The sequence below is a fragment of the Pelophylax lessonae genome, assembly GCF_965119305.1.
Source record: "Pelophylax lessonae genome assembly, chromosome: 3".
NCBI lineage: Eukaryota > Metazoa > Chordata > Amphibia > Anura > Ranidae > Pelophylax > Pelophylax lessonae.
Window position 1 is genome coordinate 339,063,502 of NC_138770.1, and position 25,580 is coordinate 339,089,081.

The window sequence follows — 25,580 nt, forward strand, 5'->3', positions numbered from 1 at the left end:
GCCCTGTACACATGGGACAACAGAAACCGCCTGGCATTCAGCTCGTGTGTGCATCAGCCTGTCCGTCAGAAGCCAGCTGAATGGCCTAATTTAACTAGCATGGTGTGCAGATGCATTAACTTTGGAATGAGTTCTATACCACATCCACAGTAACACTAAGGCTGGGTTCACATATATGCAAATTAGATGAGGGTTTCCCCGCATCCAAGTCGCATGACAGGCGAGTGTGACATTCCACACATATGTGAACCTGGCATTACTGATGTGCCTGGATGCGTTTGATAAAGTGGTCTAACATTGTTTTAAATAGGATTTTATCTTTTTCTGACCACTGATAGTAGATCTAGCAGAAAATAGTGTGCTAGATTTGCAATATGATTCAGTCATAAACAAAAGTCTTAAAAATATGTATAGACGTGGCAAGTTAAGCCACAGAAACAACAAACAACACCAGCAGGGTATCCGAAAGAGCATATAAATATAGAATTATGGAAAAATAGCAAAAGCAAATTGACTGCAAATTGTTTAAAACTGGAATGGTTACAAAAACGAGGCCTGAGGCGCTCAAATTACCGTTTCCAGAAGTGCTACTGAATCACTTAATATTTATAAGAAGCTATCCTTTTCTCATTTTCCCAAAGGCGTTCTTTTGCATAATATCTGTAATGAAATCTCAGTGTATAACCAATGAACAAGTTGAATCACAATATTTGTAGAGACTGAAACAAGGAAACAAAATTGGTAGCTGAGAATTCTACTCAATGTAACTTTAAAATGTAAGCTTTTGTGGATACTGTTATACAACATATAAGGAAAAGTTAAACAGCAGATTTTGTCCTTGCCTATGAGTATACATTTAAGGTATATTTTTAGGTGATCTGGTTTAACAAAGACTATGTGACTGTGTTAATATGGTGTGGCACCCATTTACAGGTCTGTCATGGGAAAATAAAATCACATAGTAGTCCTTTATTCTTTCAGAGGGATTTATTTTTGTATATTGTCCAAGGTTTATAAAGTTTCATTTTGAATCATTTTACTAGTGAAGCCAATCATGTCCTGTATTCGTATTTGCCAATTTGCTAAATTTGCTAAATTTCTACAAGCTGGCCTAATATATCCAGTATGACTAATTTTATGGAAAGTGGACCTCCCCTCCCAATAGTCAAAATCAGTGGTTCATTAAGCAACACTTGCTGAGATAAATCATATACATTATTTTTGTAGTTTGAAAAGAAAAGGTATTTGGCAGCTACCTACAGCAAGGTAAATTACACTTCCTGGTGTTTAGAGGCATTGGTGACATACAGTAGGTAGAGCCTCACAGATGCCCCCCCCCCCCCAATCCAGGGAAGACTATGTCAGAAGGCTACGGTATTTGTGAGAAATAAAGAATGAATGTGCTTTTCCCTAAATCTTACAAGCATGCAAGATCTTGGGAAAAGGCTTGTTCATTCCTTTTTTTTTTTTCAACACAGATATGGTTTAGGCATCATCAGTGGGCTCAAAGAAAAAAAAAACAGGAAGAGGAAATAAGCAACCAATTATGATTTTCTTTTTTAAAATGGCACAGCAGGGATGGGTCACAGGTAGAACACATCCAGTGTTAATGGGGCAGACCATGAAACATAAAGCATTTAGATATATGTAAGTGTACTTGTTTTGCTAACCACTTTTCTGCAGTGAAGGGGGAGGACATTCCATTTTAATGAGCCCACTAAGATTACAAAAAGTTAGTGGGCAACAAGATTAAATGTTTAAAGGTGGACCCTTAACTTTTTTAACTGCCATCAATGTATGTGGTACATATGTGGCAGTGGGATGTTTATGTTTCACAAGCCAACTTCAAGCTTTCAATGCCCCCCCCCCAGAAGTGTGCCCCACCACTCAACCCTCCTTGCCATTCTTTGCAGGCTCCACTCTTCCACCTTAGGGTACATTGCCCCACTTGGCTAATGTTGTTGGTGTTGGTGTTGTTCGTGGGAGCCACCACCCAAGCATTTAAAATTCTCCCCAAAAAATGTTAAGCCTGCCCAATCCCCATGTACATGAATTTACGAAAATATAAAAATGATGATACATATCCCCATGCACATCAAATTGAGAACAATATTTCAAGAGTCATTATTTATCGTTAACTCCAAAGTGAATACCCATTGGGGGCTTTTAAAGTATTTCTTGTAGTTTGTTGTCATTTTATAGGCACACACACTTTTAAAGCTTGACATGTTGGATATCAATTTACTTGGTGCAACCTTGTCTTTTATAATGTACTGTTGTGCAATTTTTGTGTGACATAAGAAATTGAAACTACCGCTATTTTATTTTACAGGGTCTCTATTTTCAGAAAATATATCATTTTGTGAAATGTAATTAATCTTCAGGTCAAAATGTATTTTATTATACATTTTTGCAAAAAACTAAAACAGCCCTGGCAGTAAAAGGGGTAAAAAAGCACATAATAGCAAGGTGTAGTTAAAGGTACTGCCTTCAAATTTTAGAACAGAAAAAAGACAAAATACCACCTGGCTGAAAAACAGCCTCGGTATAGCAACTATTCCTGTTCAGTTTATGTCAATTAATTTTTTGAAACATCCACACTTCTTTTCTCTCTGTACTTCCTCCAATAACAATCCAATTTTGTTAAAGTGTATGTCCAGCCCAACATAAAAACAAATAGTTATTACTAGTTTCGGGGGTGGCTAGAACCCCTGTCATCTGATATTTTTTTCTGTACCTTCATTGCACATTATTCCTCACTTCTTTTCAGGAAAAAAATGATGCCACTGTAAAAATCTCCAAGAGAACCTTGGATTGCAATAAAAAAAACTGAGAGAGGTCTTTCCTTACCCTATCCAAACTAAAACATTTACCTGGAAATATAATTTATCTTAGCCATATTAATGGGAACTTTTAAATAGTTATATATACTGTATATAGTCCTATAATATTTATAACAGTGACAAAGGTATCTTAATTACATATGTTGTAATAAGTGATAAACAGAACTATGTACCTAATAGATCATATTATTGTAAAGTCTGGTGAGTTATGCTGCACAGGAAAGATTTTTTTTTGTGCAGCATGATAATTTAATAAAAATTGTTACCTCTTAATATTCTTGCTTAAACATCTGTGGAAGGTCGGGCCCATGCCACTGCTTAAAATGGCAGTCTAGGCCAGGTTTTGCAGGAAACAGGCACATTAATGATGAAGGTGCACCACCACTCAACCCTCCTTGTTCAATGTCAGTGGCCACCACCCTCCCGACATAGTCAGTATGTGAAGGGAGCTATGAGGAGCACATTGCACCATACTTTCCAGGTCAAGACAGACAAAGGGCCGAGCCTGTGAGGATGTAGAAGCTGGGAGCTGCAGGAGAAGAAGGCAAGCTGCCAAAGGTACAGCGTTTTGTGCTCGAGCACTGGGACTGTGTAGGGTATGTAGTAAAGTGCGCTGATTCAAATCGGGTGTGCTGCTACCTTAGAGTGAATAATAATGGAATGTAAAAGTAAAAATCAGGTGCGCTAACCCAAGATATGTATATTACAACATACAAAATTATGTGTAGGTGAAGTAAACAACAAATAAAGATTCATAAATTAAATACATTCATATAAGATTTGACAAGTGCAAATCAAAAACTCAATCCAGTGAAACACCAGTGAGCATCAAACAATAGTGTCCAAAATGGTAATAAATAGTCCAAAAGGTGATTCCAAAGTTCCGTGCTGCAAACACAAAAAAGAATCTGGAGGGTGAAAGCCTTGTGATAGGATAGTTCAGCGTCCCACCACCAGCTTAGCCTCTTACCAAAGAATAGAAATTTTAAGGGCATGTAAAGATATCACTGCTCTAGAGATCATGCAGCTGCAGAGAGATTCCAAGACACTCAGATGACACTCTTGTGCACAGGTGGTACCTGGACTCTTACCAGACAAAGCAAAGATGTGAGCCTGGAACTGTCATGTGTAGTGGTCCTGCAAGGAATCGCTGAGCGCTTGATGGCTGATGTGACCTCGGGTGTCTAATTTACCTCAACAGTAGGGGACACAACAAAGGGGACCGCCATGGTGCATTATCGACAGTAAATTTATTGGAATAAAGATAAATTGCACTTACAATATTGGAGACAATAAGTACGGGTTCTCTCAAAGTGAAGCAGAGTAGCGGTGGCCGTCTGCAGTGTGGACCGCTGTCTCGGTCTAGTAGTGATGACGAGGCGCCGCGTCACAAGAGTGTCATCTGAGTGTCTTGGAATCTCTCTGCAGCTGCATGATCTCTGGAGCAGTGATATCTTTACATGCCCTTAAAATTTCTATTCTTTGGTAAGAGGCTAAGCTGGTGGTGGGACGCTGGGACTGTGTGTTTGACGGTCTGAAGGACCAAGGCAGGAGGCCTGAGCAGTGAAACTGCAAAAAGAACCACAAGGCTAAATTTTGTTTGTTTATTGCATTGATAGTGAGAATCCTCTGCATGGGAAGACATCTATGTGAAGTTTTGTGTTTCTTTTTGCTTTGTTTTAAATAAAAGTGGGCAGAAAAAGCCCTGAAAGGTATTTCTTTTTGTGGAGTAAACTCACTGTTTGTTGCTACCGATGAGCTAAAAATTCCCCAATTTGTCACACGTCACATAATAATTGCTTGTCATGGAATTTGAGTGTATGGGTTATTTATTACCATTGCAAAAAAATATGATGATCCTGGACAGAAAACACATATTTGATATACAGAGAATATACTGTATTTGTTCATTTAGGTTGTTAATATCAGAATGTTAAATGAATAAAAACTTGGAACATTTCATTGTTTATTGCTAAAATTTTAATTTTGTGAAAATTGCAGAGGGTTAGGCCAATTCTTCACATAGGCAGACAAATAACCCTTGTGAACTGTAACTGTATTAGATCATTTAATAACAAACTGCAGCCATGAGTCTGTCAAATTAACAGACCTCTGCGTTTATTTTAAATCATTTTTATAATTTTACAATATTTAAAAAAAGTATAAATATATGCAATAATTTTCAATGATTTTGAGTCTAGATCTGATACTGCCATTAAAGTAACCAACAATAAGGATTAGATTAAACATTTTACCAAGTAGTACTGATGTAGCAGTAGGCTGGTGTTTTTATAGTGGGGAAATTTATGAGCGTGGGACCTTAATCATGACAGTAGTGTCTGCTTCCAATCTGAATCTGGCTTGCAAATTTTGCTTTGTTTCATAATTGTTACTCTATTGCACAAAGAAAAAAAAGTAACAAAAGATTTTAAAAATTGCATAGTTTAATGGCTTGCAATTAGTGTTGAGCGAACACGGACTGTATTATTCGTGTTCGTACCGAATAATTGGATTTTTGTTACCCGAACACGGACCCGAAAACTTTACTGTATGTTCGGGTTTAAAATCCGTGTTCGGTCATTTTATTTCCTGTTTTGTATGTAATGGCGCGCTTTTAATGGCGGGCTTTCAACAGACAATCAACAAGCATTTAACTGGTGTGCCTTAAGCCATCCCAGCCATGCCTACTAATGTATTAGTAGCTGTGATTGGCCATCTGAAGCATGTGACCATGTTTTTATAAGTTCGAGAGCCCCAGCGCGCTGCGTCATTCTGCTGTAGTTTAGGGACAGCGCACACATCATACGTGCTGGCTGCTGATTAGGGAAAGACAGTGATTCTGTGAAAAATTTTGTCTGAAAAGAATGCAGGGTCAGGTCGGAGTGCAGGCAGGGAGAGTTATTAGAGCATTTTAGGGCGAGGCTGGAGAATAGGCAGGGTCAGTGTTCTACATCGATTTTGCTGTGTGGGGGGTTGTGCCAGTGAACAATCTTATCAATCATATTAGGGACAGGCTGGAGAATAGGCAGGGTCAGTGTTCTACATCGATTTTGCTGTGTGGGGGGTGGTGCAGTGAACACAATCTTTTTGCCCTCAGTTAAGCCCGCTGAGGAGGAGGAGGGAGAAAAAAAATCTATTTTTATCAGTCAGTTGTGTGCAGCGTTTTTGCTTCAGTGCTGACTGTGATAAGACACTGCTGTGTTCACATGTGCTATTGAGTGATTTTAAATTTTATACACTTTTATCTATTCCACTATTCAATATACACCCTTTTGGGTTAAAAAAATAATTGTGGCATAGTCTGTACTAATCTATTTAAAAATTACAAACTTAAAGGGGAATTTTCTTTTTTTTCCCCTTCATAGCCTGCAGCAGAGCTGACTGACATAAGACACTGCTGTGTTCACATGTGCTATTGAGTGATTTTCAATTTTATACACTTTTTTCTATTCCACTATTCAATATACACCCTTTTGGGTTAAAAAAATAATTGTGGCATAGTCTGTACTAATCTATTTAAAAATTACAATACTTAAAGGGGAATTTTCTTTTTTTCCCCTTCATAGCCTGCAGCAGAGCTGACTGACATAAGACACTGCTGTGTTCACATGTGCTATTGAAAAATCACCAATTTTATATCATATTTTCTATTCCGCTATTCAATCTACACCCTTTGGGGTAAAAAGAATTAAATTGCGGCATAGTCTGTATCGGTACGTGTGAGATACACCTTCCAATCTTTCTTGGGCGCATCTACCACCGCCGAGGATTGCAGGGTGCTTCAGTTTGCCTCCTTTTCCGAACTCCTCCTACTCCTCATCCTCATCCTGCCTTTAGGGTACAAAAAATTGTAATCGGGGCCTAGTCTGTGTTTGTACGTGTGAGATACACCGTTTTATAACATTTTTTCTATTCCGCTATTCAATATACACCCTTTTGGGGTAAAAAAAATTAAATTTGCATCATGCTTTGCATATTTGACTGTGAGATACACCCGTTGTATTTGTATACTGTTTTTCTATTCCGCTATTTAATAAACACCCTTTTGGGGTAAAAAACATTAAATTGCGGCATAGTTTGCATATTTGACTGTGAGATACACCCGTGCGATACTGTTTTTGTTGTAATGCTGAGCGCTCTGGTCCCTGCTTCTGGACCGGAGCGCTCGCTGCGTTCGTTCTAGATCCACTAACCTGCTCCATCCTCCGCTCTCCGCTCACGTGGTTCCCGGCGCGTGCGCCGGTTGTTTAAAATTTAAGGGGCCTGTGCACCAGTAATTGGTGCCTGGTCCAAACCTCCCTTCCTGTTTCCTGTTTCCTGTGACCTGTTTCCTGTTTCCTGTTTCCTGTGACCTGTTTCCTGTGACCTGTTTCCTGTTTCCTGTGACCTGTTTCCTGTTTCTTATATAAACCCACTCCCCCTTCCTGTCCTTGCCGGATCTTGTTGCCTTAGTGCCTTGAGAAAGCGATTTGTGTTTGCTTTGCCTGTGTATCTGACCTTCTGCCGTTGACCTCTGACTTCGAAACTTTGCCACCTGCCCTGACCTTCTGCTACGTCTGACCTTGCCTTTGCCTTGTCCTATTGTACCACGCATGTATCAGCTGCCAGTGAGGTTGAGCCATTACCGGGGGACACGACCTGGTTGCTACCGCCGCAGCAAGTCCCTCCCGCCTTGCGGCGGGCTCTGGTGAAAACCGGTAGTAACTTAGAACCGGTCCTCTAGTACGGTCCATGCCAATCCCTCACTGACACAGAGGATCCACCTCTAGTGCAGTCATCTGCCGCCAGTCCGGACCCTGACAGTAGATCCGGCCATGGATCCCGCTGATGTGCCGCTGCCTAGTCTCGCTGACCTCACTACAGTGGTTGCCCAGCAGTCCCAGCAGATTGCCCAACAAGGACAACAACTGACGCAGTTGACCGCCATGATTCAACAGATTCTGCCGTCACAGCCAGCTTCTGCATCTCCTCCTCCCCGAGCTGCCGCTGCTACCGCTAGAGTCCGCTTATCTCTCCCGGACAAGTTTGATGGGGACTCTAAGATGTGCCGGGGTTTCCCACAGAACGGTCTAAGGTGGCGTTCATGGTCAGTTTATTATCCGGGAAGGCCTTGGCCTGGGCCACACCGCTTTGGGGCCGCAACGATCCTGCCACTAACTCTATCCAGTCCTTTGTTTCCGAAATCCGCAGTGTCTTCGAGGAACTTGCCCGTGCCTCATCCGCGGAAACAGCCTTGCTGAACCTCGTCCAAAGAGACTCTACAGTGGGCGAATATGCTATACAATTTCGCACTCTGGCCTCCGAATTGGCCTGGAACAACGAGGCTCTCTGCACGACCTTTAAAAAGGGTTTATCCAGCCATATCAAGGATTGTCTGGCCGCACGAGAAATACCTGCCTCCCTGACTGAACTTATCCACTTGGCTACTCGTGTAGATATGCGCTACATTGAAAGGCGTCAAGAGCTCCGCCAGGAAAAAGATCTTGGTCGCGTCAGGCGATACCCACGCCTGGCTCCTCTCTTCCAGCACCCTTTGCAGTCTGCTACCGTGCCTTCCACCGAGGAGGCCATGCAAGTGGATCGGTCTCGCCTGACCCAACAAGAGAGGTCTCACCGGAGGAACGAGAACTTATGTTTATATTGTGCGAGCTCTGAACACTTCTTAAAGGACTGTCCTCTTCGTCCTCAGCGTCCGGGAAACGCTCGCACCTAGTGAACGTGGGAGAGGCGTCACTGGGTGTAAATTCTTCCTCTCCACGCCTGATCGTTCCAGTACGAATTTTTCCAGCCACTAAAGTCTTCTTCTCTGCGGAGGCCTTCTTGGACTCTGGTTCTGCAGGAAACTTCATTAAAGCCTCTTTCATCAACCGGTTTAACATCCCTGTTATCCGTCTCGTCAAGCCCTTCTTTATTTCCACAGTTAACGGAGAGAATCTGAACTGCACCGTGCGTTACCGCACAGAACCCGTGCTCATGACCATAGGGGTTCTCCACCAAGAGACAATTGAATTTTTTGCTCTGCCTAACTGCACTTCTGACATCCTTCTTGGCTTGCCTTGGCTCCAGCGCCACGCTCCTACCCTTGACTGGACCTCTGGGGACATTAAATCATGGGGCCCTACTTGCCACACTCATTGCCTCAAGTCGGTACCCACCAGACAAATCTCCTCTCCTTTGCTCGGCCTTCCTAAAGCCTATCAAGACTTTGCTGACGTCTTTTGCAAGAAACAGGCAGAGGTCTTACCACCACATAGACCCTTCGACTGCCCCATTGACTTACTTCCTGGTACCACACCACCTCGTGGCAGGATTTACCCTCTCTCCGCTCCTGAAACCAAGGCCATGTCGGAGTACGTTCAGGAGAATCTCGAGAAAGGTTTCATCAGGAAGTCTTCCTCTCCTGCCGGAGCAGGATTCTTTTTTGTTGCCAAAAAAGATGGGTCACTACACCCTTGTATTGATTATCGCGGTCTCAACAAAATCACGGTAAAGAATCGCTACCCGCTGCCTCTCATCTCGGAGCTCTTTGACCGTTTGCGCGGAGCAAAGGTCTTCACTAAGCTTGACCTCAGGGGCGCTTACAACCTCATCAGAATCCGTGAAGGAGATGAGTGGAAAACCACTTTCAATACCAGAGATGGCCACTTTGAGTATCTTGTCATGCCCTCTGGCCTGTGCAATGCTCCTGCAGTCTTCCAAGACTTTGTCAATGAGATCTTCCGGGACTTGTTGTATACCTGCGTAGTGGTCTATCTTGACGACATACTAATCTTCTCCTCCACTCTGGAAGAACACCGTCTTCATGTTTGTCAAGTGCTCCAGCGTCTCCGTGTTAACCATCTTTACGCCAAAATTGAAAAATGCCTCTTTGAACGTAGCTGCCTTCCGTTTCTGGGATACCTAGTTTCTGGACAAGGTCTTCAAATGGACCCCGACAAGCTCTCCGCAGTCTTGAATTGGCCACGCCCCTCGGGACTTCGCTCTATCCAGCCGCAGTCTTGAATTGGCCACGCCCCTCGGGACTTCGCTCTATCCAGCGCTTCATCGGATTCGCCAATTACTACCGCCAGTTCATCCCCCACTTCTCCACTATGGTGGCGCCTATTGTGGCACTAACCAAGAAGGGAGCGAATCCGAGATCCGGGCCTCCCCAAGCGGAAGAAGCCTTTACTTGCCTTAAGACCGCCTTTGCCTCCGCTCCAGTCTTGTCTAGGCCCGATCCGCTGAAACCATTCTTCCTGGAAGTAGATGCCTCCTCTGTGGGAGCCGGAGCGGTTCTTCTTCAAAAGTCCGCTAAAGGAAGAAATGTCACCTGCGGCTTCTTCTCTAAAACTTTTTCCCCTCCACAAAAGAACTATGCCATTGGAGACCGTGAACTACTAGCCATTAAGTTGGCACTAGAGGAATGGAGACATCTCCTGGAAGGATCCCTTCATCCTATCACCATCTACACTGACCACAAAAATCTCTCGTACCTTCAGTCTGCCCAGCTCCTTAATCCACGCCAGGCCAGGTGGTCTTTGTTCTTTGCCCGATTCACTTTCCAAATCCATTTTCGTCCTGCTGATAAGAACATTAGGGCGGATGCCCTATCACGCTCCACCGATGCCTCCGAAGACTAAACTGACCCTCAACACATCATTCCTCCTGAGTGTCTGATTTCAACTGCCCCTGCTTCACTGGTACCAGTTCCTCCAGGGAAAATGTATGTTCCTCCACGTCTTCGCCTCTGGACTCTCAAATGGGGTCACTCCCCTCACCTGGCGGGTCACGCTGGAATTAAAAAGACGACTCAGCTAATTGCCAGACACTATTGGTGGCCTTCCTTTGAGAAAGATGTAAAGGAGTTTGTTCGGGCCTGTACTGTCTGCGCACATGACAAAACTCCCCGCCAGAGGCCTGCAGGTCTTCTCCTCCCTCTGCCAGTGCCCGAACAGCCTTGGTCACACATAGCGATGGACTTCGTCACTGACCTTCCCGTATCCCATGGCAACACAGTCATATGGGTGGTTGTTGACAGATTTTCCAAAATGGCACATTTTGTCCCGCTTCCTGGTCTCCCTTCTGCGCCACAGCTGGCGAAGCCATTCTTTTTACACATATTTCGTCTCCATGGTCTCCCAACACATATCGTCTCCGATAGAGGTGTTCAATTTATCTCATAATTTTGGAGAGCACTCTGCACCCAATTAAAAATCAAATTGAACTTTTCCTCCGCCTACCACCCTCAGTCCAATGGACAAGTGGAGAGGGTTTACCAGATCCTTGGTGACTATCCACGACACTTCGTCTCCTCCCGTCAGGATGATTGGGTCGACCTGTTGCCCTGGGCCGAATTCTCATATAACTTTAGAGACTCTGAGTCATCCACCAAATCTCCGTTTTTTGTGGTGTATGGCCGTCAACCGCTGCCCCCCCTCCCCATTCCCACCTCTTCTGGAGTTCCTGCCATTGATGACTTGACCCTGGACTTCTCCTCCATCTGGAAAGAAAGAAAGAAACTCAAAAGTCGCTCACCCTGGCCGCTTCTCGTATGAAAAGACATGCAGATAAAAAAAGAAGAACTCCTCCTGTCTTTGCCCCTGGGGACAGAGTGTGGCTGTCTGCCAAATACATTCGGTTTCGGGTCCCCAGCTACAAACTGGGTCCGCGTTATCTCGGGCCTTTTAAAATCAAAAGCCAAATTAATGCTGTCTTTTACAAACTCCATCTTCCTCCCTCTCTCCGTATTCCTAACTTCTTTCATGTATCCCTTCTCAAACCCCTCATTCTTAACCGATTTTCCCCCAAGGTCACCGTTCCTGCTCCTGTCTCTGGGTCCTCTGATGTCTTCTCAGTGAAAGAGATCCTCGCCTCCAAGGTCGTCAGAGGTAAAAAAAAATTTCTGGTTGACTGGGAGAATTGTGGTCCTGAGGAGAGGTCATGGGAGCCCGAGTCCAATATCCTCGACAAGGATCTCATCCACAGGTTTCTGGGTACCAAAAAGAAGGGGAGACCAAAGGGGGGGGTACTGTAACGCTGAGCGCTCCGGTCCCTGCTTCTGGACCGGAGCGCTCGCGGCGTTCGTTCCAGATCCACTCACCTGTGCCCGCTCCGGCTCCCTCCTCCGCTCCCCGCTCACGTGGTTCCCGGCGCGTGTGCCCCTGCACCATAGGGTGTGCGCTCGCCGGTTGTTTGAAATTTAAGGGGCCTGTGCACCAGTAATTGGTGCCTGGTCCAAACCTCCCTTCCTGTTTCCTGTGACCTGTTTCCTGTTTCCTGTGACCTGTTTCCTGTTTCCTGTGACCTGTTTCCTGTTTCTTATATAAACCCACTCCCCCTTCCTGTCCTTGCCGGATCTTGTTGCCTTAGTGCCTTGAGAAAGCGATTTGTGTTTGCCTTGCCTGTGTATCTGACCTTCTGCCGTTGACCTCTGACTTCAAACCTTTGCCACCTGCCCTGACCTTCTGCTACGTCTGACCTTGCCTTTGCCTTGTCCTATTGAACCACGCCTGTATCAGCTGCCAGTGAGGTTGAGCCGTTACCGGGGGACATGACCTGGTTGCTACCGCCGCAGCAAGTCCATCCCGCCTTGCGGCGGGCTCTGGTGAAAAACGGTAGTAACTTAGAACCGGTCCTCTAGTACGGTCCACGCCAATCCCTCACTGACACAGAGGATCCACCTCTAGTGCAGTCATCTGCCGCCAGTCCGGACCCTGACAGTTGTTTTGTTCCGGTATTCAATAAACACCTTTCTAGGGCAAGATCATAAATTACAGAAATATGAGGAGACCGTCAAATAGGGGCCATGGCCTGGGTTGTGGTGCTGCTGGTAGAGCTCCTGTTGCAAGGAGAGGACGTGGTCGATCTGTGCCAACAAGTGAAACACCTTCCTCAAGTGTGAGTAGGCGACAGAACCTGCAGCAGTATTTGGTAGGGCATCATGCGCCTCTAGAAGTGATGAGGCCAAAAGAAGTACAGGCGATAGTAGATTGGGTTGCTGACAGTGCCTCCAGTTCCTTCACATTGTCTCCCACCAAGTCTACTGCAGAAAGGTCAGAGTTGGCACCTGCAGCCGATGTCCAACCGTCTTTCACCTCACCCCCTTGCAAATCAGGCAAGCAGTCTAAGCCCCAAGTCATGCAGCAGTCTCTTCTTCTTTTTGATGACTCTGTCAGCAGGGTTTCCCAGGGCCATCCACCTAGCCCTGCCCCAGAAGTGGAAGAGATTGAGTGCAGCGATGCCCAACCACTTATTTCTCAAGATGAGTACATGGAAGGACCATCGCAGCACGTCTCCGATGATGACGAAACGCAGGTGCCAACTGCTGCGGCACTCAGAATTGTGGAGACCGACAAAGAGGGCAGGGGTGAAGACTGGGTGGAAGATAATGTGGAGAACGATGAGGTCCTCGACCCCACATGGAATGAAGGTCATGCAGGTGACCTGAGTAGTTTGGAGGAAGAGGCGGTGGTCGTACAGAGCCACCAGCACAGCAGAAGAGGGAGCAGGGTGCAGAAGCGGAGCGGCCATGCCCTAGACACTACGCCTGCTACTGCCCAACGCAGCAAGGGACTGAGCGCACCAAAACCAGCTCAAAGGAGTTCTCTAGTGTGGAAGTTCTTCAGAAAATGTGCTGATGACAGGACACGAGTGGTTTGCAAAGTGCAAAGTGCAGGAGTGCAAAGCATGAGCTGCAGTGGAATAGACACCTTCAAAACCAAGAAAGGTCACTGGCTCCTCCTGCTTCCTCTTCTGCTGCAGTCTCGGCCTCTCCATCCACCTCTTTAGTGATACCGGCACCTGCCACCCCGCAAACAGACGATCTGTCAGCAACACCACCACCTGGGTCACCAACCATCTTCACAATGTCCCGTGGAAGCGTTCAGCTTTCCATCTCCCAAACACTTCAGAGGAAGAGGAAGTACCCCCCTACCCACCCGCGATCCCTGGCCCTGAATGCCAGCATTTCAAAATTCTTGGCCTTTGAAATGCTGTCATTCCGTCTGGTGGATACGCACAGTTTTAAAAGTCTTATGTCGGTGGCTGTCCCACAGTACATCGTGCCCAGCCCCCACTACTTTTCCAGGCAATCCATCCCTTCCCTGCACAACCAAGTGGGGGAAAAAATCAGGTGTGCACTGCGCAACGCCATCTGTGCCAAGGTCCACCTAACTACCGATACGTGGACCAGTAAGCACGGTCAGGGGCGTTATATCTCCCTAACGGCACACTGGGTAAATGCAGTGGCGGATGGGCCTTAGGCGGATAGCAATTTGGCGCATGTCCTTCCACCACCGAGGATTGCAGGGCGCTTCAGTTTGCCTCCTGTTCCTAACTCCTCCTACTCCGCTTCCTCATCCTCTACCGCCTCCTCATCCGCTCAGCGTAACACCTTCACCACCAACTTCAGCACATCCAGGGGTAAACGACAGCAGGCAGTTTTAAAAAATGCCTGTTTGGGGGAAAAACCACACACCACGCAGGAGTTGTGGAGGAGCATGGAACAGCAGACAAATGAGTGGTTGCTGCCAGCAAGCCTCAAGCCCTGCCTGGTGGTGTGCGATAACGGGCGAAATCTCATAGCAGCTCTGGGCCTAGCCGGTTTGACGCACATCCCTTGCCTGGCGCATGTGCTGAATTTGGTGGTGCAGAGGTTCCTTAAAAATTACCCTGATATGTCAGAGCTGCTGCAGAAAGTGCAGGCCGTCTGTTCTCACTTTCGGCGTTCTCAGCCTGCTGCTGCTCGCCTGTCAGCGCTGCAGCGTAACTTCGGCCTTCCCGCTCACCGCCTCATATGTAACGTGCCCACAAGGTGGAACTCCACCTTGCACATGCTGGAAAGACTGTGCGAGCAGCAGCAGGCCATAGTGGAGTTTCAGCTGCAGCACGCATGCGTGAGTCGCTCTGCGGAACACCACCACTTCACCACCAATAACTTGGCCTCCATGCGAGACCTGTGTGCCTTGCTGCGCTGTTTTGAGTACTCCACCAACATGGCCAGTGCCGATGACGCCGTTGTCAGCTTAACTATCCCACTTTTATGCCTCCTTCAAAAAACGATTTGGGCGATGATGGAAGAGGATGTGGCACAGGATGAGGAGGAGGAGGAGGAGGATGAAGAGGTAACATTTCCAAGGCTTTCAGGGCAGTCATTCACAAGTGGCTCCGAGGGTGGGTTCCTGCACCCACAAATGCCAGGGACACATTTGTCCAGCAGGGGCACAGTTCTGGAGGATGAGGAGGAGGAAATGGAGGAGGAGATGGAACCATGTTCACAGCAGGGTGGCACCCAGGCCAGCTCATGGCCATCACTGGTGCGTGGCTGGGGGGATACAGAGGACACAGACGATACACCTCCCACAGAGGACAGCCTTTCGTTGCCTCTGGGCAGCCTGGCACACATGAGCGATTACATGCTGCAGTGTCTCCACAACGACCGCCGAGTTGCCCACATTCTAACTTGTGCTGATTACTGGGTGGCCACGCTGCTGGATCCCCATTACAAGGACAACGTACCGTCCTTAATTCACTCACTGGAGTGTGATCGCAAGATGCGCGAGTACAAGTGTAGACGCGATGCTGCTGGCATTCCCACCTGACAGCGGGGCCACAGTGGAAGCACAAGGCCAAGGCAGAGGAGGAGGAGGAAGAGGTCACCAACGCAACCAGGGCACCGCCAGCACCTCAGAAGGCAGGGTTAGCATGGCCGAAATGTGGAAAAGCTTTGTCAGCATGCCACAACAAGCAGCAGAACCAGCAGCTCATATGGAACGTCTTAGTAGGAGGCAGCATTTCACCAACATGGTGGAGCAGTATGTGTGCACACGCCTACATGTAGTGAATGAGGGGTCTGCCCCCTTCAACTTCTGGGTCTCCAAATTGGGCACATGGCCTGAGCTTGTTCTTTATGCCTTGGAGGTGCTGGCGTGCCCTGCAGCCAGTGTATTATCTGAACGTGTATTTAGCACGGCTGGGGGCGTTATCACAGAAAAGCGCAGCCGCCTGTCCAGAGACAATGTGGACAAGCTCACGTTCATTAAAATGAACCAGGCATGGATCCCACAGGACTTTTCCGTACCTTGTGCAGAATAGAGATGGATACCGACCTAACCCAGCCATTGTTATATTTTTGATCTTTCTCACTCTTTTGGGGTGTACCCTCATTTAATATGACTGAAAAAAAGCAGTGTTGGCTACCTCGTCCTCCTCCACCGCCGCTTCCACCTACACCACCACATTCACCACCACCTCAACCTCCCTCCTACTCCATATGGGCCTCGTCCTTCACAGATGAAGAAAATTGTTTTATTTTTCTGTTTTTTTTTGTTGTTTTAAGTTATTTCCCTATCCACATTTGTTTGCAGTGCACTTGCCATGCTCTTAACTACGTTTTGCTGCCATTTGCAGCACTCTAGCCCTTTCCATTGGTGTTTTAGAGCCATTTTAGTGCCTGAAAGTTCAGGTACCCATTGACTTCAATGGGGTTCGGTGTCCGGGTAAAGTTCGGAAAAAGTCCGGGACAAGGACCCGGACTTTTTTTTCAAGTTCGGCCGAACCCGCCGAAACACGGACATCCAGGTGTCCGCTCAACTCTACTTGCAATTCATTAAATTTAAGTATTGCATTTATAACTCATACATTATTTCCTTTGAGGGTCTATTTATATTTTAGTTTCTAGTTTTTTGCAATAAGAGAAATGACAAAGAACACAGTTAATTCTACTGTTTATTCAACTATTAAAAAAACGAAGAAGAAGATGCCTTTATGAAATTGAACAAATTGATAATTATGTAAAATAAAAAATGCCAAAGTCATACCTATAGGGGGTACAAATATTTATTGTTTTTTCCTTCATTAGTACTTTGTACTTTTACCTGTATGCTGTGTTGTGGCTTTATTCATTATACTGTATTTACAACTGTGGAGATTTGTAATTATTAGGTATATTATTAGGTGTTTATAATCATTTGAAACTTTGCACATGTGATGTGAGTTGATGGTCTCCTCAAATATGAGACCCCTTAACGACTCCTTATAGAGTTTAGGGTTAAACTGCTTCTCCTCTAATTTCATTGAGTGGCTGCATGTCTTCCTAAGTTCTCTAAGACTGAATAATGTTCTCCCTACGCTAAAATCACCATTGAGGTACAGTAATTGTATATCACTATCATATTCCCTCTTGTATGTCTCTTCTCCAGGGAGAATACGTTTAATGCTTGTAGTCATTCCTCATAACTGAGGTTATCCACCCCCCTTACTTGATTTGTTGCTCTTCTCTGGACTCTCTCCACTGGATGGATCACTTAAAATGCAGCAGAAAAGAGTTTTGTAAAGTGGTAGAATTAAAGTCTCCTATATGGATACCCTTTTTAATGCATGCTAATATTTTGCTTGCTTAGCTTATTGCAGTCTGGCATTGGTTGCTTTTGCTGAGTCTGCAACCAACTAGGACCCCCAGATCTTTTTTCCATCCTGGATTCCCCCAAAGGCGCCCCCCCCAGCGAGTAACTTGTGTTTATATTTTAGCCCCAAGTGTTTTACTTTACATTTTTCAATATTAAACTTTGTTTGTCATGTAGTTGCCCATCCCTTTATTTTATTTAGGTTGTCTTGGCCTTAATAAAATATAAAGGGATGGGCAACTACATGAGATATTTAGCGTTTTATACCAACCTTTATATAATTTATAAATAAATTAAATAGAATTGGTCCCAGGACAGAGTTCTGGGGTACCCCACTTAACACTCCAGACCATTCTGAGTACATGCATTTTATCACCACCTTTTGGATGCACCCTGTACCTACTGTTTTTATTCAGGTACATACACTATCATCCACGCCAACAGACCTGAATTTATAAAGTAAGCCTTTATGTAGAACTGTATCTAATGCTTTTGCAAAATTTCCACAAGCCTTCCATTATCTAAATGACAGCTCACTTCATTATAGAATGTTAACAGATTGGTCTGGCAAGAACGATCTGTCATGAATCCAATGATACTGTTTTCAAACACAAATACTTGGATATAGACCCTTATCATCCCTTCAAATAGTTTGCATACATTCAATGTTAAGCCCCGTACACACGTACCGATCGTCGGCCGACAGAACGTCCTACAAATGTTCGCGGCTGGTGTGTTTGTTGTTTGTCTGTTGAAAAGTGCTCTAAACTTGCCCAGGACATTTGTCTTCCGACAGAAAATGACGTCACTACGTTCCACGCACGTTCGCCGCTACAAAAGAGGAAGTGAGTGTTTGGCCGTGACCCTTCTGGGCATCTCGCGCTGATTTCGGTAGCATTTGTTTGGTTGACGACATTTCGCTATTTTCCGAGACATCGTTCGAGAATTTATTATGGCGACCGTGAATTCGTCCGTTGCTGTCGTTAGTGTTGGAGTTTTGGCTCTGAGACGACGTACGAGCAATAGGAAGAAGAAGCGGACCTCCTGGACGAAAAATTGGTTGCTTAACCGTGATCAATTTTCTCATATGTCCTTGCTGAGGGAGCTCCAGGAAAATAATCCTGATGACTTCAGGAATTATTTGAGGATGACGGATCCCATCTTTTACCGTCTTCTTGCCCTGGTGTCCCCCTATATTCTGAAGCAGGATACTTGTATGCGGCTTGCAATTACTCCTGAGCAAAGGTTAATTGCGACGTTGAGGTATCTTGCAACAGGGAGAAGCCTGCAGGATCTGAAGTTCACCACAGGCATCTCCCCCCAAGCTCTTGGTATCATCATCCCTGAGACCTGCTCTGCCATCATCAAGGTCTTGCAGAAGGACTATATCAAGGTATGTTTGATTTTTTACATTACATTACATGTATTACTAGTTTCACCCGAATTATGATGTTTTTGGATGTACAGCAATTGACACAGGCCATTATTTGTAAACTACCCTCTGTCCGCATGCACATAGTAGTAAAGATGTAGATTATCTTTAACCATTTGTAAAATTACCCACTAACCACCCCACCATTCTCTCCTATGTGTCCCTAAACGCATTGCCTGTTAACAGTATGTCGAATTTGGGTCATTTTATTGCTTTCCCTCAAACAATTATTCCTTGGCCAATGTTTTAGTACCTAGTTAATGATTTATCTAAAATACATCAGTCCATCCATTCCCACCTATGATTCTGTATGTTTATGTAATGATGTTAAAACCTTCACTGACCACAAGCCCTTATTGATGTATAAATGCCCAGTTTTACTTACCCATCCCCCACCCACATGCTAAATCTCAAAGTCAGCATATACCAAAGCTCAAGTTCAGAGGTCTTCAAACTATGGCCCACCAGTTGTTCACGAACTTCAATTTCCATCATGCCTAGTCATGTCTGTGAATGTCAGAGAATTACAAGGCCTCATGGGATGTGTAGTTCTGCAACAGCTGGATGGCCGTAGTTTGTAAATCTCAGCTCTAGCTGGTGAGTATAATGGGCCATACACACTAGAAGATTGTCAGAACAATTTATCCTTCCGATTTACCAAAACCAAATAATATGAGGTCCAACAAACACTTTCAAATCCTATGCAATCTGGTAGGCCCTTGCACTACATAGAAAAGGTAAATCTGCACGAAAAAGTCTTCAGAGAATCTTCTAGTGTGTATGGCCCTTTACAATATAAGAACAATAGGAGGTTGAAAATAAATGTATGTAGATGTTACATCCCCATATCCAAACCTTTGCCTTCCTGTTGTATATTTTTTTAGCAAGTTGCATAAGCATTTAACAGACAACTGTGTGTGTAATTAATAATGTGATGTGCTCAAGCACTAATTTTATTTTTTTTATTTTTTCCCCACAGTTTCCTTCAAACGCAGAGCAATGGCTGGAGATTTCTGATCAATTTCTGGAGAAGTGGAATTTTCCCAATTGTGGGGGTGCTATTGATGGGAAGCACGTCCGCATTGTCCCCCCTCCGAATTCCGGCACATTTTATTATAATTATAAAGGTTTTTTTAGTATAGTCATGCTAGCCATAGTTAATGCAAACTATGAGTTTATTTTTTTGGATATTGGCAAAAATGGCCGCAATTCGGATGGGGGAGTTATTGATCAGACGGAGTTCGCTCGTCGTCTAAAGAACGGCACTCTGAACCTGCCATCCAGGGAGCAAACTGTTGAGGGTATGAGCTTTGTGTTTATCGCAGATGAGGCTTTTGCGCTTGGGGAGCATCTCATGAAGCCCTACCCTCAGAGGAACCTCACCCCAGACCAAAGGATTTACAACTACCGGTTGTCCAGAGCTCGCAGAGTTGTGGAGAATGCCTTCGGGATAATGGCCAACCGGTTCCGGATATTCCTGACGTCCATAAACCTGGCACTGTACAAAGTGGATAATGTGGTCTTGTGTTGCTGCATTTTGCACAACTTCCTACGCAGGAATGCACAAAATTATGTATTGCAGCAACTGGATACTGACCCTGCTATGCCAGGTACAAGTGGAGAGGCCCAACCTTCTAACCAAGTGGAGTCCATGCCGTCAATGGAAGTTGGACGGTCAGCATTGGCATCACACAGGGCCCGTCAGATCCGCCAGGAATATCTGGACTATTTCGTGGGGAGAGGAGCTGTGTCTTGGCAGCAATCACTGTCACAAACACATTAATCTTGTTAAAGATTGGACACACAAGATAAATGTCAGAGATATATTATTTTTCAACACATTAAACAAAAATTGCAATGATTCTGTATTGTGGATTATAATCATTTGGGCACATATGCCAAACACAATTATTTGGGTTAATCATGTGTTATATATGTGTGACTTTGGAAGGGTTAATACATTCATCAGTGTGTTTCTTGACTGTAGTCTCTCACCAGCTGATCCAAAGTGATGATGGCCATGTGTTATTTTTTAGCCAGTGGTGTAAATACAAGGGCCTTCTGCACCCCACAAAATGTACACAAACCCTGTCACATTGAGAACTAGGTCACACCCAAGGTTCATCTAATGTCACCTTATATTGGTGTTCATTGTCCAGAAGTTGCCCATACTATATATTTCAGATAATACATTAGGGTATTAACAAAGTACCTACACCTGTTATGTTGTGTTCATTTATGACATCCTTCTCACTGCCCACCAATGTTAGGATATGTCAGTGTTATGTGAAACTTGATCATTGTTCATCTCAAAGTGTTATATATATATAGGTAATGGAAAGTGAACTAGAGCAACGAACAAGCAATACACTATAGATTACACTGATCTCCCTACACTGATTGCTACTGGCAATATCAATGCCATATTGAATCCTAGGACTGCTAGTACCTTGAGTGTTGAGTCACACTTATGCGATGCGGGAAGTCTGCGACTTTGCAGCCTTCCAGCATTGCATAAGGGTGACCCGCCACTTACTTTTTCCACAGGATTGTATTCCACAAGTGTTAAGCACTGTGCGATCCAATCCAGATACATCAGAAATAAAGGGTCATGTGCGACTTGTATGCGTGTTCAGTGCGAATGTAGCCATACAAAGTGTATGTCTCAATTCACACTGCACATCTGATGGCATGTAATATCGTAGCGCACTGCTCCTTTATTACATGCGATCAGATGTTCATGCGAAAATCAGCTATACAGTTTGTATGGCTCAATTTGCACTGCACTCGCACAAAAGTCGCACATGATGCATTTATTCAGCCGCATCAGGATAGGATCGCACAGTCGTTCAAACTTGTGTGATCCGATCCTGTGTGAAATGTCAGATCGCACTGTGATATGCGTTAAAACTGGGGGTATCTTTAACATTTCATTGACACCTCCAGCAACTTGCATATGGCAGTGTCCAAAATGCTTTCATTAACATGTAAATATGTGAATAGGACAGCCATCATACATTTAGTGCTTCTTTACACAGCTTTAGACCTCGACCCCCCAACGAAAGTCTAATAAAGAATTGAACACACATTGTTGAATGTAAAAATGTTTTAGTATCAAACATTCACAGGGTTAGGGTTAGGGTTAGGGTTAGGGTTAGGGTTAGGGTGTTGGAAAGTGCTTTTCCCAAACTTGGGTACACTCTTTAACATCTGAGTGTCATAAAACTGGCATAAAATATTATATAAAAATGGGAACATCCCAATACAAACAGTAAAAAATTTTTAAATAATTTTTTTTAAAATTTGGCAAGCATGTCCACAAAATCACGCATCTTTCCTTGCAATGCCGTTGCAGTCTCTTTTATTTGCTCGAGGTCTGAGCAGCATTGAAGAGCCTCACGGGTCAATTTGGCCAATGTGCAAGTATGTAATACATGATCTGGAAAATAAAATACAACGGAGTCAATGTGAATCACCTACATGAGGTCATAATATAGAAACATTTGGTGTGCAGGTAATCTTTAAATTCCTCTCGAGTTAATACCTACCCTGTTCTTATGCTCTTTTGCCCTAGGCTCTTCATCTTCCTCCTGACCTCCTCCAATGCTGTTGCTGATGATTCTGCCGGTCTCCTGAGCTTACTATATATTCATTAGGGGTGTGAACGCATGATGACGTCATTGTGAGGGCATGGTTGTAATGTATATATATTAAGATGCAGAGACCAGAGAAGGGCAGAATGCACGGCAACAGCATTGGAGGAGGACAGGAGGAAGAAGAAGAGCCTAGGGCAAAAGAGCAGACAACATAAGAGCAGAAGATTGGACAGCAGAAGACTGGAGAGGAGAAGATCCAAAGAGCAGAGTGGAGAAGACCGGATGAAGATCTTTAAGAACATTTCATAAACGTCTCCTGTCGTTATTCACATACACTTCCATTTATGTGGTTAATGTGTAGGGGTACTATGTACCCCATACCCATTCACATAGTGATTGGGGTCTGGGATCTGGGGGCCACCCTTTGTTAAAGGTTGCTTCCAAAGTCCTAGGAACCCCCTGGCCGCATGACCCCCCAAAACCACCAGACAGGGTTGTGGGGATGAGGCTCTTGTCCTCCTCTACATGGGAGTAAGGTGCTTTTGGGTGTGCGGTGCAGAGGCCCCCTGGCCCAAAGCAACAAAACCCCCCCATGTTGAGGGCATGTGTCCTGCTGTGGTCCAGGGGGTGTTTGGTCCGCTTGCTCGTTCTCTTTCCTGGCCTGACAAGCTGCATGCTTGTATAAGGGTCTGGTAGGGGTTTTGGGGGTAACCCACGCTGTCTTTTTGTTGTGGGCATACCCTCAAACTCAATACCACACACAAAAGGCCTGGTTGTGAACTTGGGGGGACACCCACGGTGGGTTGTTCAATTTTTTGGTGTAGTTCCCCCTCAAAAATCTTCACAACGCAAGTGGCCCCGCAAGTCAGAGCATCCTGATCCGACTTAGGGTGCGACTTCCATTCAAATAAAGAGGCTCCCATAGGGAACTAGTGTTGTAAATTGGAGGCTAAAAATAACACTGATAAAAATCATTCTGCAAAAACCTACGTGGGCACACAACTGGCTCTCTGACACTTGGTCCTGGTTCCTCCACAGTTTCGGAACTGGCTTCCATGCTGCTTGGCAAGTTGCCAGGAGATCGGGGTTCTGACCTGGCTGGGGATGCCACATCCTGGCATGATGCAACATCTGCAATGTAAATTTGTAAGGGAATACAAGAATATAAGGTTAAACAATCATTGCAAATACACATATTTCTATGATCCCACTACACAAAAATCTGTGACTACCAACCTTCTTGTTGCTCTGGTGTCTCATCACTTGTTGGCTCCACCAGGATTATTTCCGGAATAATGTCTTCATCTACATAATACAAAACATTGGCCATATCATAAAAGTCACAAGAGGTACATTTGTTAGGACATGGTGCCCTGCTTGATAGCTCTTTTAGTAACAAATATGAAGACATGTACATGGTTATCTACGAAAAATATGGTACATTAATGTTTGACAGTGCATAGGAACCAATTACCTTTAGTGGAATCTGTGCCACCTTCTGTGCCCATGTCCTCATCTTGTTCGGCAACTGCCGATGGAGCTGCCAGACCTCTCCTCCTCCTTTCCCATAGTTTGGCACGGAGTTTACGTTTTTCTCCTATTTAAAGGTTTGAATAATAATCTGTGATTAATAGGAATGTTTGCTGAGAAGATTCGTGCAGGAAAGAACGTTCGTTGCAACACAATACATATATTTTTAACTATGGCTTCCTGACTTTTAATGTCATATACTAAAACATCAACAATAGATCGATCAAATCACGACATGACAACTAAAATGAGTAATCTAACTTTTTACATAGACATTATAATCTAGACATGTTAATACAACATACACCAAATTATAAAAAACATATTGCATGATTAAAAAAATAAAGAAAAAATAAAACTTACTTTTTTTCAAAATCCGATGGATTTGGGAAAGCTGATCCTGCTCACGGTGTTTGAGGTCAGACCACCGTTTCCGAATCTGATCTTTCGATCGCTCGACACCGAATTTTTTGACCAAACAGGCCACCACCTTGTCCATGATGCCATCTTTCCTGGCATTGGGCCGCTCGTAATTAGCCAACTTGCCATCATAATCCATTTTTTCTAAAATGGAGACCATCTCCACCATTTCTGGCTTTGACATGGGTGTAGCCCTTGATTTTCGGGTGGCCCAATCACTTCGGCCCCCACTTGATGAACTCTGAGATCTTTCAGACATTCTTCTTGATTAAAAGATTGTTCCTCTGCTTCAGGTGTGAGTGTCGCATGTAGGCCTGATCTTCGGCACGTACACACCCCTGCACAAGCCCGCCACTGGAGGAGGAGTTGACGCCTGCGCTGTATTTAAAGGACGCCAGATCGTTCGGCCGACGATTCGCTAGCGGACATATCGAGAGTTGGAGCACGATCGAGCGGCGAATCACGACTTTTCCCCACAAACAAAGGTACGACTCTTTTAATAGAAAGTGTGTGTTTTGGGCCCTATACAGCTTTTATTAGGAATATCTTTATTATGTGCCAAAATACATGCTATTTTAATATGTTTTGTGTTGTTTTGTGTCTTGCAGGCATATACTGTCCTGCAATATGGTGGACAATTTCACCACCCACAACTTTCTCATCAGTTTCATTGATGAATTCAGGCAACTCCCGTGTTTGTGGCAAGTCAAGTCCGCAGATTATAAAAATAGAAAACTCAGAAAACAGGCCATGGAACATTTGGTGGCCTTCTACAAGCCCGTCTGTCCTGGGGCAAATTTTACTTATATCCGCAAAAAAATAAACAGTATTCGCACTGCCTACAGGCGGGAGTTAAAAAAAATAGAGGAGTCCACCCAGTCTGGAGCAGGTGCACGGAATGTATATGTACCACGGCTGTGGTACTATGATAACATGCGGTTCCTGGCAGACACCATGGAATCCAGGCCGTCAATTTCAACACTGCCTTCTACTTCGGCAGAGGGCTCAGTGTCGGTTGATCCAAGCCAGGATGAGGATTTCCTGGAGGAGAGTTTTACTCAGGTATGGCATTTCACAATATATTGTCTGCTAAAATGTAATCATGTAACAAAATTATAAGCTAAACCATAATTGACCCTTTATGTAAACGGGCATAGCAAGGGGTTGGCATGACAGGCAACCGCCAGGGGCGCAGGCCAAGGGGGGTGGGTCACAAAAACATTGGCATTGTTTTATTGTTTATTTTAACAATCCACTCAGCCTGCACACCCCAGAACCCCCAGTTTGCAGGCGGATTCATGCAGGTGTAAAACATTGAGAGCAGCTGAGCCAAAAGACCAGGAGACTGAGACTGCCTCTCACTGCATCCCCAGCA